General features: G+C 39.7%; 1 protein-coding gene across 5 annotated transcripts in view; it reads left to right on the top strand.

Annotated features, from left to right (window-relative positions):
• The window catches only part of thsd7ba (thrombospondin, type I, domain containing 7Ba), a 646137-nt gene that overhangs the window by 67568 nt on the left and 563548 nt on the right, over nucleotides 1-15021 (top strand). The gene's annotated exons all lie outside the window — the stretch shown is intronic.

Below are 15021 nucleotides of genomic sequence, written 5' to 3'. Positions count from 1 at the left end.
ACCTGATGAACAATTACTTGTATTTTTCTTGAATTTGTTTTCTGTGGGATGTGGCTCTTGAGGTACCACTATTAGGACAATATTAGGGTTTGACTAGGCTCTTTGAAGTGTTTATTGGTTTCCTGCAATTCTGTAGTACCGAAGTACTTTGTATAAAGTTTTCTGCAGCAGCTACACACTAATGATTCTTTCAATTTGTACTATGTGGGGTGGAGGAGGGGGGACGGAGGGTGGGGGATGAATTCCTTTAAAATACAATTCCACCTACTGTTGCTTTTGTCATATAAAACCATTTTGTTGCATTGCAATGTAAAATCTCTCAGATAAGACCAAATTTGTAATTTTAGATAATTGTTTTAGTCCAAGATTCGACAAGATCAAACTCCTTGAGCTTTTTTCCAAAATAACCAAAACAAGCATTGAGTAACTCTGTGAATAAAGTCTTGAATAGCCTCAAGTCAAGTTTTTATCACTTGTAGTGAGTTTATATTAACCAAAGAAATTGTTAGCTGCTGCATGTGCTAATTGCTACCAACACACTATTCACAAACGGGATTTTCTAAACATCTCATCTTGGCGAATGCAGCAAGTCTATATTGGGATTACCAGTGGGTGCGCAAGATTGATGGACTGGGAGCTATACAACTATAGCTTTCTAGCATGTACATATATAACCCGTGCAGCTACTTTAAAATTCATGTCTTCAAGTTGTGCAAGTTTTTTCTTGCTATTGTCATTGACCATTGGCACTGTGATAATCATCTATTTATATAGGTGTAGCGTTTCCGCTTTGGGCGCAATCAGGAAATTGCGCCCAAAATTGCGGTGGTTACATTACAGTTCAAGTTTCCACCAAAAGACATTTGCATAATCAAACGTAAAATCTTCCGTGAACCAGTGCAATTGGGCAGCGAAATAGAACGTAGTTGTTTGTTTTTTTTGCAAAGAAAACAAAAATGTCTTTGATGTATCCAAGAGTGGTAACCTGGTGCAGTTTTATTATTACAGCTAAAAATGGGTTTATCACAAAAATAAGCATCTTTAATAAAAGTGTCTAGTCCTCCACCTGTGAGTAACCTGATTTTAAATCACTGAAAATGACTTTATAAAACTATACTGAACCATTTACTAGTTTCATTGGTGTACACTGGTCAGTTTCTTAGTAACTTAAATGTTTTTTGATATGTAAAAACTTTTAAAATGTGCCTCTGCACCTAAGAAAATGAGCGCCATCTGAACAGCCTTCTCTAACCAGCTCAATCGGTGGAAACTTGCAATGTAGACCTGGGGGTCATAGAGTCATAGAGTTATACAGCACGGATAGAGGCCCTTCAGCCCATCGTGTCCGCGCCGGCCATCAAGCCCAGTCTAATCTAATCCCATAGTCCAGCATTTGGTCCGTAGCCTTGTATGCTATGGCATTTCAAGTGCTCATCCAAATGCTTCTTGAATGTTGTGAGGGTTCCTGCCTCCACAACCCTCTCAGGCAGTGAGTTCCAGACTCCAACCACCCTCTGGGTGAAAAAGTTCTTTCTCAAATCCCCTCTAAACCTCCCGCCTTTTACCTTGAATCTATGCCCCCTTGTTATAGAACCCTCAACGAAGGGAAAAAGCTCCTTAGTATCCATCCTATCTATGCCCCTCATAATTTTGTACACCTCAATCATGTCCCCCCTCAGCCTCCTCTGCTCCAAGGAAAACAAACCCAATCTTCCCAGTCTCTCTTCATAGCTGAAGCGCTCCAGCCCTGGTAACATCCTGGTGAATCTCCTCTGCACCCTCTCCAAAGCGATCACATCCTTCCTGTAGTGCGGCGACCAGAACTGCACACAGTACTCCAGCTGTGGCCTGACCAGTGTTTTATACAGCTCCATCATAACCTCCTTGCTCTTATATTCTATGCCTTGGCTAATAAAGGCAAGTATCCCATATGCCTTCTTTACCACCTTATCTACCTGTTCCGCCGCCTTCAGGGATCTGTGAACTTGCACACCAAGATCCCTCTGACCCTCTGTCTTGCCTAGGGTCTTCCCATTCATTGTGTATTCCCTTGCCTTGTTAGTCCCTCCAAAGTGCATCACCTCGCACTTTTCCGGGTTAAATTCCATTTGCCACTGTTCCGCCCATCTGACCAACCCATCTATATCGTCCTGCAGACTGAGGCTATCCTCCTCGCTATTTACCACCCTACCAATTTTTGTATCATCAGCGAACTTACTGATCATACCTTTTACATTCATGGCCGGTTTTGTGGGTGGGACCTGATTCGGGCAAATTGAATCTTAAACCAGGGCGAAAGAGCGTGAAAAACCCTAAAGTAAGTGGTTTTGGGTGTAACTCGCTTGTGTTTAAAATTCCCCAGTCTTTTGCGCTGGTTTGGCCGATTCCGCTGCTATTACTGGTAAATGAGCGCAAACTCTACCCCATAGTGTCTTTAACATAGAAAACGGCCTAAGGCATTTCGCAGAGGAGAAGTGTTTGCCGAACAGTAGTAGAAGAGTTAGGAGAGATAATTGAATGCATGGTGAAAAAGATAGGGGTTTTAAGGAAGCTTTTAAAGGCAGGGGGAAAAGTAGCATGGGGCAGGGGTTTTGGGAGAGGGTTCTCTCGTAGGGCTGAGATAACTCAAGGCTCTGCCACAAATGGTGCAACAGAGAGAGGGGGGCATGCAGTGGAGGCCAGAATTGGTGGACCAAAGAGAACACACTAGGATGTATGACATTAAAGGTGGTTGCAGAGGTTGGATGGGTCGAGGTCATGGATGAATTGGTAAACGGGAACAAAGATTTGAATTTGATGGTAGTCAAGGAGCCAGTAGAAGTCTGTGAAGATGGGGGTGATGGGCAAGTGACTCATAGTGAAGGACATGGTCTATGCACTAGTTTTGGATGAGTTGAAATTTATGTATGGTGGATTTCAGGAGGCCACCAAAGAGACTGTTAGACAAGTCAAGTCTGGAGGTAACAAAAATGCGAATAAGGATATCCGTAGTAGTGGAGGTGAGGTAAAGGCAGAGTTGGGCAGTATTGTGGAGGTGGAAGTAAATGGTCTTGGTGATGGATAAGGATGGGGCTTAAGACTTAGTTTCGGCTTGAGTTTTCACTCTCAGGTATACAATTTTAAAATGGGCCAAAGGCAGGTATATGGAGTTAGATCACAGATCAGCCATGATCTTATCAAATGGCAGAGCAGGCACGAGGGGCTGAATGGCCTATTCCTGTTCCTATGTTCCTAAAAGGGCTATCTTAGAACCAATGAGAGAAAATCTTAAAGGGAATTGACTGGGTGGTGGGGAAGAACCTCCATTGAGGACGTAAAGGTGTGTTACTGAGTATGCAGAAGAACTACTTACCAAGGGCTAATAAACACACAAAAAGAAGTGTGACCCTAAACAGGTTAATAAATTAATGTGAGTGAAAGAAGTAACCAAAGGAAACTCTAGAAAGACTCCAGTGTGAGTGGTGAGGGAAACCACTGGGAAAAATAAGGACATCTCTAAAAATGTACAAAACTGATCATCAGGGGGCAAAGATGGAATTATAAAGTGAGCATAGTTGTGGAAGCCAAATGTAACAGATATTTTTCCAGTGTTACACCATCAAGAGGGTTATCATATACAAGCAGAATAATTGAGAAATTGCACACTCAAAGTACATGTTTGAAAACCATATGTTCCTGTGTATTTGTTAGTTTCCACAAAAAGTAGGCATTTTGTCCATCAAAAAATAGGAATTTTGGCCTCTAATGACAGCTAGTCGGTTCTATGCTTTTAAAAAATTTATTGCGGTAAGGGAAATCTATTAATTGCTAGAGAAAGGCTGCTCTTAATCATAAGCACTAATTTGAACACACATTCACTGTATATTTTTCTTTGAATCCTTTGAAAAATATGGCTTTCATTCCCAAAAAGTTATATTTCCACAATCCGTGGAGGACTTTTAATTGATCTAAATATATCATTCAATTACCTTCCAATTGACTAACAGACTTGCTTTCATCACAGCTAATGATGTTGCAGATTCATTATGTTACAAAGAAGCCTATATACTACTGTGTCACACCACACTTCACATATTCAAATCTAAGTGTGTAGTTACATGAAATGATCAATATCATGGAATGGATAGAAAGAAAAGATTAGCTGTGGAATCTCATGAAAGAGTATAATAAATAATTCAATAAATGTAAAATGTCATGGATGTTCTGCAGAAATATAATTGGCTGAAGGATTATGCATTAATGAGCATGTATTAAGGCATAGTAAAGAGTTTGAAGAATCTGTTTTTGCTGTGAAAGCTCATTTTATTAATATTATTAATAGGGGTAGATCAGTAGGATTTCTTGTTTCTCAAGTGAATTTAACATCAAAGGTTGATTGAGAACAGTAAATCTTTCATATACCATTTGTTCATATTATCGCTTCAATTGTATGCTTTGAGAGAACACTTTCTTTGCTGCAGTCATCCTCTCTTATGTAGAGAATGACAGCAAAGTGTGTACAATTCCACAAGTATCAAACGGATATAATATGCTTTGATGACAAAATTACATTCGGGGATGAGTGTGACAATGTAGGGCTTATAACCTTTGCAAGAGAGTGATTCTCTGCTATTTTCTACATTATTAATATTTTGCCTTGTCGCTTATCTGTAGAGTTAAACTGAAATGCCTCCCAAAGAACAAATTCCACTTTCAAAGCAACACAGAGCTAGGTGCCTGGTTGTGTGGAATTGTTATTGAAATTAGAATGTAATGAAACTTTGCTTGTGCAAATTTTAAAACTAGACTCCCTCTGTGATCAGCACTTTCATTTTGTTCTCAGCAGTGCGATAATGATTGCAGCTCCAGATGCTGCTGATGTGATAAAGAGATTGATTAATTTTACTTGAAAGGGCATATGCTCAAAGAGATTCAGATCTTAACACCAAGAAGGAGGAATCAGAGTCCCAGCAGTGTTAAGAAGCTTCATATGTGTTGACATTCAGCTGCTGGCAAAAAGACTACCCAGCACTTTTTCAGGACATTTACAGCACAAACAAATATTTATTTTTCCACATTCCTTGAAGATGGAATTGCTTTTATTACATATGGATCCAAGAGATTTATAAAATGGAAATCTTGGTTTTCAAAGCTCAGATAGCAATTTAGTAATTGCTTATTAGAAGTCTACCATTTGCCATTCAGCTCCTGGGACCCAAAGATGGCCCACAGATTAAAGTAAGCTGAGCCAAAAATGTCAGTTTCTCACAGAGCATATTTAAAGATAACTAAGAATACAGGAATGGTTATATCATAGAAAATTTACGGCACAGAAGGAGGCCATTTGGCCCACCGTGTCCGCACCGACTGAAAATAAGCCACCAGCCTAATCCCACTTTCCAACACTTGGTCCATAGCCTTGTAGGTCACGGAACTTCAGGTGCACATCCAGGTACTTTTTAAATGAGTTGAAGGTTTCCGCCTCTATCACCCTTTCAGGCAGTGATTTCCAAACCCCTACCACTGTCTGGGTGAAAAAAATTTCCTCAGCTCCCCTCTAATCCTTTTATGTTATTGACCTCTCTGCAAAGGGAAATAGGTCCTTCCTATCCATTCTATTTAGGCCCCTCATAATTTTGTACACCTCAATTAAATCACCCCTCAGCCTCCTCTGTTCCAAAGAAAACAACCCCAGCCTATCCATCTTTCCTCATAGCTAAAATTCTCCAGTCCAGGCAACATCCTCGTAAATCTCCTCTGTACCTTCTGTAGTGCAATTACATCCTTCCTGTAATGTGGTGATCAGAACTGTACACAGTACTCAAGCTGTGGCCTAACTAGTGTTTTATGCAGTTCCAACATAACCTCCCTGCTCTTATATTCTGTGCCTCGGCTAATAAAAGAAAGTATTCCATAAGCCTTCTTAACCACCTTATCTACCTGTCCTGCTACCTTCAGGGATCTGTGGACATGCACTCCAAGGTCCCTTACTTCCTTGACACCTTTCTGTATCCTCCCTTTTATTGTGTACTCCCTTGCCTTGTTTGCCCTCCCCAAATGCATTACTTCACACTTCTCCGGATTGAATTCCATTTGCCATTTTTCTGCCCACCCGACCAGTCCGTTGATATCTTCCTGCAGTCTACAGCTTTCCTCCTCACTATCGACCACACGGCCAATTTTTGTATCATCTGCAAACTTCTTAATCATGCCCTTTACTTTTAAGTCCAAATCATTAATGTATATCACAAAAAGCAAGGGACCTAGTACTGAGCCCTGCGGAACCCCACTGGAAATATTGATAGACTGGAAGTATTGATAATTCAAATTACAAGAAATTTGGACAAGGTAATTACATAGAATCTACAGCACAGAATCTGGCCATTCGGCCCAACTGGTCTATACTAGTGTTTATACACCACACAAGCCTCCTCCCACTCTAAATACCTTTTCCCACTTGCCATCGTACCCTCTATTCACTTCTCTCTAATGGATGCATCAATCCTCTCCTTAAATGTGTCAACACCATCTGCTTCGACCACTCGTAACGAGTTTCACATTTTCACCATTCTTTGTAAAGAAATTCCTCCTAAATTCTTTATTTGATATGTTGGTGGCTATTTTACATTTCTGCCCCCTTGTTCTGGACTCGCACATGAGTGGAAACATTTTCTTCACATCCACCCTATCGAACCCTTTCATAATTTTAAAGACCTCTATCAAATCTCTTAGTCTTTTTTTCTAGGAAAAAGAGTCCCAGTCTGTTAAACCTTTCCTGATATTTGCATCCTCTCAATTCTGATAACAACCTATATTTTTTTCTGCACTTTCTCCAGTGCATCAATATTCTTTTTGCAATATGGAGACCAGAACTGCACACAGTACTCCCAATATTTAACCAAGGTTCTACATAAATTTAAAACTACCTCTCTGCTTTTGTAGTCTATTCCTTTAGAAACAAACCCAGTACTTTGTTTAACAGATATAAGAAATTTATTTAGATTCACTAATCGTATAAAGAAAGAAAGACTTGCATTTTTATATAGCGCCTTTCACGACCTCTCGAAGTGCTTTACAGCTAATGAAATACTTTTGAAGTGTAGTCACTGTTGTAATGTATGAAATGTGGCAGCCAATTTCTGCACACCGGGGAGAACTCCCCTGCTCTTCTTCAAAATAGTGCCATGGGATCTTTTACGTCCCCCTGAGAGGGCAGACGGGGTCTTGATTTAACATCTCATCCGAAAGACGACACCTCTGACAGTCCAGCAGCACTCCTTCAGTGCTGCTGGACTGAAATATCAGCCGAGATTTTGTGTTCAAGTCTCTAGAATGGGACTTGAACCCACAACTTTCTGACTCAGGCAGGAGTGCTACCCACTCAGCCATGGCTGACACTTGAATGAACATAATTAAATTCAGTCTAATTCTCCCAATAGTATAACAAGAAGGTAGTCAAGAAGGAATTTAAAATGCTAAGGGACTCAAATGGAGTTGAATATAAGGATGGACAGGAGATAATTAATATGGTAAATTACTATTTCTTGGAGGTTTTTGACCAGGGAGGAAACTAATAACGTACCGTCCAACATCAATCATACATCGTGTGCTCTGGGATTTTGTAGTTGAAGCAGAGGTTCTAGGCATAAAGGGCTGAAAATCAATACATTCTCCAGGACAGATGGACTATACCCCAGGATATTTAAAGAGACAAAGAAGAGATTAAGTGAAGCACTGACGATAATTTTGAAGGAGCAAGTGAAAGTTGGGATGTTCCAACACACCAGCAACATGCAAATGTCGTTCCCATATTTAAAATGAGTGACAATCTCAACTGGGAGTAGGGGAGGTCTGTTTTTGACTTGACCTGAAGTAGATGTATAGTTGGAGAAAGCTTTCTGGGAAATTGAACTGATGACTTTGAACCCTGTTGTCAGCCTTGGTAGGATTCTCTCATCTGAGTCAGAAGGCTGAGAGTTCAAGCCCCACTCCAGAGACTGGAACACATAATCTACCCTGGCACTTCAATGCAATACTGAGGGAGTGCTCCACTTCTGGAGGTGCAGTCCTTCAGATGAGACATTAAACTGAGTGCCTGTCTGCTCCCTCAGATGGATGTAAAAGATTCCATGGCATCATTCAAAGAAGAGCAGAAGAATTCTCCCAATGTCCTGGCCAACATTTATCCCTCAACCAACACCAAAAACAGATGATCTGGCCATTATTATATTCCTCTTTGAAGGATCATGCTGTGAGCAATTTGCCTGCTGTGTTTCCTACATTATAACAGTGACTACATTTCAAAAGTACTTTATTTGCTGTAAAGCGCTTTGGGAACTGCTGAGGTCATGAAAGGTGTGATATAAATGCAAGTTCTTTCTGTGATTAATATCTGTAATAAATTGTGAAGAAAAACTATTTTAATATTCCTTTGCCTTAGTTTGAACTTCAAAACAGAGTACATGCTTTTTACACTTTTTACACAGCAAGTGGTTACGATCTGGAATGCACTGCCAGAGGGGGTAATGGAGGCAGATCCAATCATGGCCTTCAAAAGGGAACTGGATAAGTACTTGAAAGGAAAAAATTTGCGAGGCAAAGGGGATAGTGCGGGCGAGTGGGACCAACTGGATTGCTCTTGCGTAGAGCCAGCACGGACTCAATGGGCGGAATGGCCTCCTTCCGTGCTGTAACCTTTCTATGATTCTAGGTATAACTGCTAAAGCTTTCTTTAGCGAATATCTGCTTTGCCAGACAGTTGAGGCTAATAGGACACTTTGTTAATAATATCTTTTTTTCACATTGTGGACTTTTGAATCTTTTTAATGTTATGAGGAAGCAGACAGCACCATACACTCTCTTAACCTTAAAAGTTGCTGTCAGGAGAGCAGAGCTTTGTGCATGTGGTCTCAGATCAGCAATGTAGTATAACAATAGCGTAAGTAATGTATGCAAATGAGTTTTTAGTATTTGTGTCAGATACTCAAAACCACTGAATAATCCTGGTTTTCTATATATATTTCACTTGCTTTTGTTGTATCTGGAAGAAAGTCTTTAAATTTATTTAACATAGTTTTGAATTTCAGTGATGCATGCAATATATTAGACACATTATTGCACTGGGTAGATGAACTGAGCTAAAGTCTAATGTTGAGCAGAGGATCAGATTTGATCATGAGCTGGGCTAGTGAAGTACAGTCATGTAAGCTTCTGTTGGCTGCGCTACTGCACTTGCACTGATATAAATCCAAATAATATGTTTTTAGCAAACTTTGGATGGGTATCCTTTCCATCCTCTGTAGATTACTTTCCATGTAGCACAACACCATGCCACTTAAGTACAAGCAGTAACAATTTGGGAGAAAGAGGAAGGTGAAGTGAGCTGCCTATGGTGGGTTTTGTACGTACAGATATTTGGTTACAAACACAATAGCATTACTTACTTTTTGAGGCCGCCCTCCTCTGAAAGGCGCTCAAGATGGGCTGCTGTGGTGCCTGCTGGCATTATTTAAATTGGTTGACCTGCACTCCTCCTTGCATACTTTAACAGGGTCAGTGCCCGAGGTCACGAGTGGACAGGTCCTGGTGCATACTCTTGGATTGATGGCTTGTGGATTTTCAGCCCATGGACTTGAGAACATTCTCACAAATTTTAAATAAGCTGATACACATATCAGTTGCAAGTGTTTGGCTTACACCAGTGGCACAAACATACTGTTTTTACAGTAAGTATTTTCATGATGCTGGACTGTTCGTAATGAAGGAGATGTGATAATCATCATCTGCACCACATCTGTTGTCGTTTGGCATCCAGATCGATTGCATTTTCATCAGGCCCTGGTTTTCTGTTACCAAATTTGAAAGTTGTTTGGTTACAATTGGTGTGTTTGGGAGTAACTGACTTGAACACTCAAGTATGGTTTTTTCAAACTAATTCTAGCTGTTACTCCACCAAGAAATAAACTCTTGGAATATGAACACCATCAATCCCACAATGAATTGCGACCCAACACTTATAATAACGCACTAAAATTATCAATGATGTGGAGATGCCGGTGATGGACTGGGGTTGACAAATGTAAGGAATCTTACAACACCAGGTTATAGTCCAACTGTTTTATTTAAAAATCACAAGCTTTCAGAGGCTTTCTCCTTCGTCAGGTGAGCGAGTGTGGGATTCCATGTAAGGTTACCGCATTTATATTCAGAGAACAATACCTGGTGATTACAGATAATCTTTCCAACTGCCCGTTGTCAAGGCAATCAAAGTGTTCAGACAGAGTGATGTTACCTACAGGACCACCGAATATACAAACGGCCAGAACACAAAACAGAGAGAGAGAGAGGGAGAGAAACATCCGAAAGGAAGAGAAAGACTGGTGGGGTTACACGTAACCCCACCAGTCTTTCTCTTCCTTTCGGATGTTTCTCTCCCTCTCTCTGTTTTGTGTTCTGGCCGTTTGTATATTCGGTGGTCCTGTAGGTAACATCACTCTGTCTGAACACTTTGATTGCCTTGACAACGGGCAGTTGGAAAGATTATCTGTAATCACCAGGTATTGTTCTCTGAATATAAATGCGGTAACCTTACATGGAATCCCACACTCGCTCACCTGACGAAGGAGAAAGCCTCCAAAAGCTTGTGATTTTTAAATAAAACAGTTGGACTATAACCTGGTGTTGTAAGATTCCTTAAAATTATCATGGAGTACCAATGAATGAAAAAGAGAGAAAATTTTGACATTACGTAAGAAATAGGAGCTGAGTAAATGCTTAATTGGGTCGCATTTGTGCTAATGTAAACTGTGATTTCAAACAACGTGGCTTAAAAAACCATAAGTTGTTGGCTGGGCAAGTAACACTGATTTCAGTTTTCTACCGCTACAAACTGTGGAAGTGATGAAAGTGAAGTGCTTAGTGACCAAAAAAAAATAGGGCAACAACTAGCCACTTAGCCACTGAATCTTTACTACTCCTGTTGCAACTGAAATGGTTGTTGGAACACTTAACTCGCTTTCTATATAAAGTAAGAAAACAGAGTAGAAAAGAAAACCTGGGCATAATTGGTCTGAATTTTCTCAGCATCCACTGTCATTACCCCTGCCAACCAGTTAATCAGAAACTACAGCTTTTTGGAGCAACCTGACAACAGGTAGCCAGAGCAGTACTGTACAACAAACCTAGATGCCAAATCTGCAAAAATTTACGACAGAATGTTTCACCAGATCTCCACTAAAGAACAATGTAACATCACAGGAACGTTTAATTATAAGCTAGTGATTCAATTTGCCTGAAACACTGCAAGAAACACTTCTATGACTGGTGCAACTGGATTTAAAATACATGGGTTTAAAATTCCAGGGGCGGATCTGGGGCAGGGTAGAACCAACACCCGCTTCAAGGATGCACGCCTGACCCATTACAAATTCCAGGGTCTTTAGTGCCATTATTTTTTCTGTTACTGTTTTCTTGCTTACGTTAACTTTACTGAGCTCCAGGCCTTGATTCATTATTAGTTTCCCCGGAATGTCAGGTATATTATCCTCTTCCTCTACTGTGAAGACTGACACACAGTAATTATTCAACAAGTCTGCCATTTCCTTATTTTCAATATTACCCGCAATATTACCCACATCTGTTCAAAAAGGGCCCACATTACCCTTGACTACCCTTTTTATTCTAATATAATTGTTAAAACTTTTTGTGTTAATCTTCATATCCCTCGCAAGTTTCTTTTCATATTTCCTTTTTGTAGCTCTTACTATATTTTGTGTCTTCCTTTGCTGTTCTTTATATCTCTCCCTGTTCCCTGGATCTACACTATTCTTTGCACTTTTGTATGCTCTGTCCTTTAGTTTCATGTTATTTCTCACATCTTTTGTCGATCATGGCTGTTTTATTTGGTAAGTAGAGTTCTTGACATTTAGGGGTATATTCTGGTCCTGTATTGAGCTAAATTCTTTTTTGAACACCTCCCATTGTTCATCTGTAGTTTCACCGGATAACAATTTTGACCAGTTTGCTGTCGTCAGTTTCTGTCTCATCCCATTAAAGTTAGCCTTACCAAAATCTAGAATCTTAGTAACTGTGTTAAGTTTCTCCTTTTCAAACCTAACGTTGAATTCGATCATATTATGATCACTGTTAGATAAATGTTCCCTTACTGTTAGATTATTAACTAAGTCTGGCTCATTACTCATTACTAAATCTAGTATGGCTTGTCCTCTTGTTAGTTTTCTGGAGCATATTGCTCCAGAAAACTATCTTGAATGCACTCAAGAAATCCACTACCTTTTTGGCTTGATCTACTCTGCTCTTCCCAATCTATATAAAAATTAAACTCTCCAATTAAAACAGCTCTTCTTTTGCTACAAGCCTCTCCAATCTCTGAATTAATACATTCTGCCACTTCATTGCGGCTATCAGGAGGCCTGTAGACAACTCCCATTACAGTTTTAAGTCCTCACTTATTCCTCCATTCTAACCATTTAGTCTCTGCTGATTGCTTTCTGTTACCTATATCCCCTCTTACTAATGTTGTAATAGTATCTTTAATCAATAAGACTACCCTCATCTTCTGTTTCTCTATCTTTTCTAAAGACCTTACAACCTGGAATATTTAACTCCTAATCATGACCAGCTTGCAGCCATGTCTCAGTAATGGCCACCATGTCATACCCTCTGAGCTGCCTTTGAGCCTCTAATTCACTCAATTTATTTCTTATACTCTGCGTTAGTATATAAAACTCTTATTTGAGCAAGAGACCCTAACCTGTCCTCCTGCCCTGATGCTGTCTTTCTCACACCGTTTTTAACTTAACAGGTTTCTTATTTGTCACTCCTGCTGTAACTACTTTAGTTATTTTAGGAGTCCCTTCACCTGGAGTATCTATATCATGTGCAAACAGGATTTCTGTCGATCTTCCAAAAATATGGAGGTCGATCGGGAGAAAGCCCGAGGAAATTCCCGGCGAATGTCTTTAGATGAGATGATAACCTATTCGTTCTGGTGGATGATAAATTTACCTAGCTGGAAAGAGTCGGAGGCAATCCAAGTATTTTGGCCAATGTTATCCAGTGTCCTATTCTTTTCAGTGCTCCGTTGTGAACAAGATATTCAATTTCTTCAGGCTTCCTGGTCACCAATCTTTAAGTAAATGTAGATGAAACAAGAGATTTGTTTCTTATGGATTGGTCTTGAAAATTCTGAAACAGGTCTCATCAAATTTTCAATAGTTCACAAGGAAATATACAGCAATGGGTAACAATGATAATTATACGATGAAACCTGCACATGGACACCATTTGCTACTAGTAAGCACCTACCACTGATTCCATGTCTAAAATCCCGACCGTACAATGGTTATAACACTTCAAAAAGTAATTGATTGGCTGTGAAGCGTCATAAAAGGCTCTACATAAATGAAAGTTCTTTCTTTTCTTTTAAAATAATCATGTTACGATGCCACCTGTCTGATTCCCACTTTCAGTTTTAATTCCTCATTCGAGACAATTTTAGTTTGTATTGATTAACCAAGTTGTATCCATATCTGAAAGCAATGTTTGCTTGGGAAATGCTAACTAATACATTTTGAAAATATCACATTTAATATTCTTAAAAAGTGTGCAAAAGACCAGAGAGTAAAATTGTCTCTGAAGATAGAAGCCCTACCCGAAAGTGTGAGCACCACTCTCAACATTAATGGAATCAGTATCGAGAATGTTCTAACTCAACAGTGGCCTGCTATGACAATTTTTTAAAAAAAGAGTTTTGGAATAGAGAACCATACCACATACTCGAGATGTTTGCACGTCTGTCAGCACTTTGCAGCAACCAGCGACAACTAGAAGATCTATACTACAGAACTTTTGATTTGATGTCCTTACAAATGTTTATATATTGGTAGGAATTAACAGACAAATCAAAAAGGTAAAATGTGCCAACACTAGCTCCATTTCATTAGTCTTTCTGATTTATTCATTCTTGATTGATTCAGGAAAAGATGAACCAGCTTGCAAAGCACTCAACATGATTTAATTATTAAGACACACATGCCCAAATCAGATTAGGAGTCTATTGATGCAGTGTAGTGAATGGAATAGTGAACAGATGCTGGGGATATGATGATGCTGATATATGAAACAAAATTATTGGCTCATTATAGCACAGAACCCCTGAAGACATTGATGGAAAGGTCATAAGGTTGGGGGCGAAATGACACTCAATCTGTCGCCTATCCAGTCTGGACACCAGAGGCTGGTGACAAATTTATTGAATTACAGAATACTGAGTATCCTCACATTTGAACAAAAAGCTTAATATTAAAGTCAAAATCACAGGATAATATAAATATGTGGAATATCTGAAAGGCGGACAGGTGGTTGTTCTGGAATTGTCCTGCATGTGAAGATTGCAGATATCCTAATAATTCAATCATTATAGTTTCCATAAAGCTTATCCTATCATTTGTGTGGTACCTAAAAGAAGTGCAAATAAATGTAAGGATATTGGCCCCAAAATTGCAGGGCTGGGGACAGCGATTTTACAGTGCAGTATCCACGGGGAGGCTGGAATTTGGAGCAGAATTGAGATCTGGCAAGATTCCTCCCTTTTCCAGCCTTGTTGGAAATTCCAGCACTTTGAGTTCCCTGATAGTACACCCACCCGCAAATGAGCAAGTGTTTAATAATTCTGAAGCAAAATACTGCGGATGCTGGAAATTTGAAATAAAAACAGAAAATGCTGGAAATACTCGGCAAGTCAGGCTGCATCTGTGGAGAAAGAAAGAGTGTTAATGTTTCAGGTCGATGACCTTTTATAATTTCTGTATTTTAAAATCCAATTTCTAGTATGCAAGAGCAATCAATTGCATTCCTGAAACAGGCAGAAGGTGACACCTGGGAAGCTTTTAAATTTTAGAAGTACCCCACCAGAGCCCTGAAGGCTATGGCAATTTGCTGGGGCAAATACTTCCCCCACCCTTTCAGATGGATGACACCGATGTTCTAGAAATGACACAGGCATCCAAGCCAGATATTCAA

Source organism: Heptranchias perlo, chromosome 7, assembly GCF_035084215.1.
Source record: "Heptranchias perlo isolate sHepPer1 chromosome 7, sHepPer1.hap1, whole genome shotgun sequence".
Lineage (NCBI taxonomy): Eukaryota > Metazoa > Chordata > Chondrichthyes > Hexanchiformes > Hexanchidae > Heptranchias > Heptranchias perlo.
Note: the sequence above shows the minus strand (reverse complement) of the source record. Positions and strands in the feature narration are given on the sequence as shown.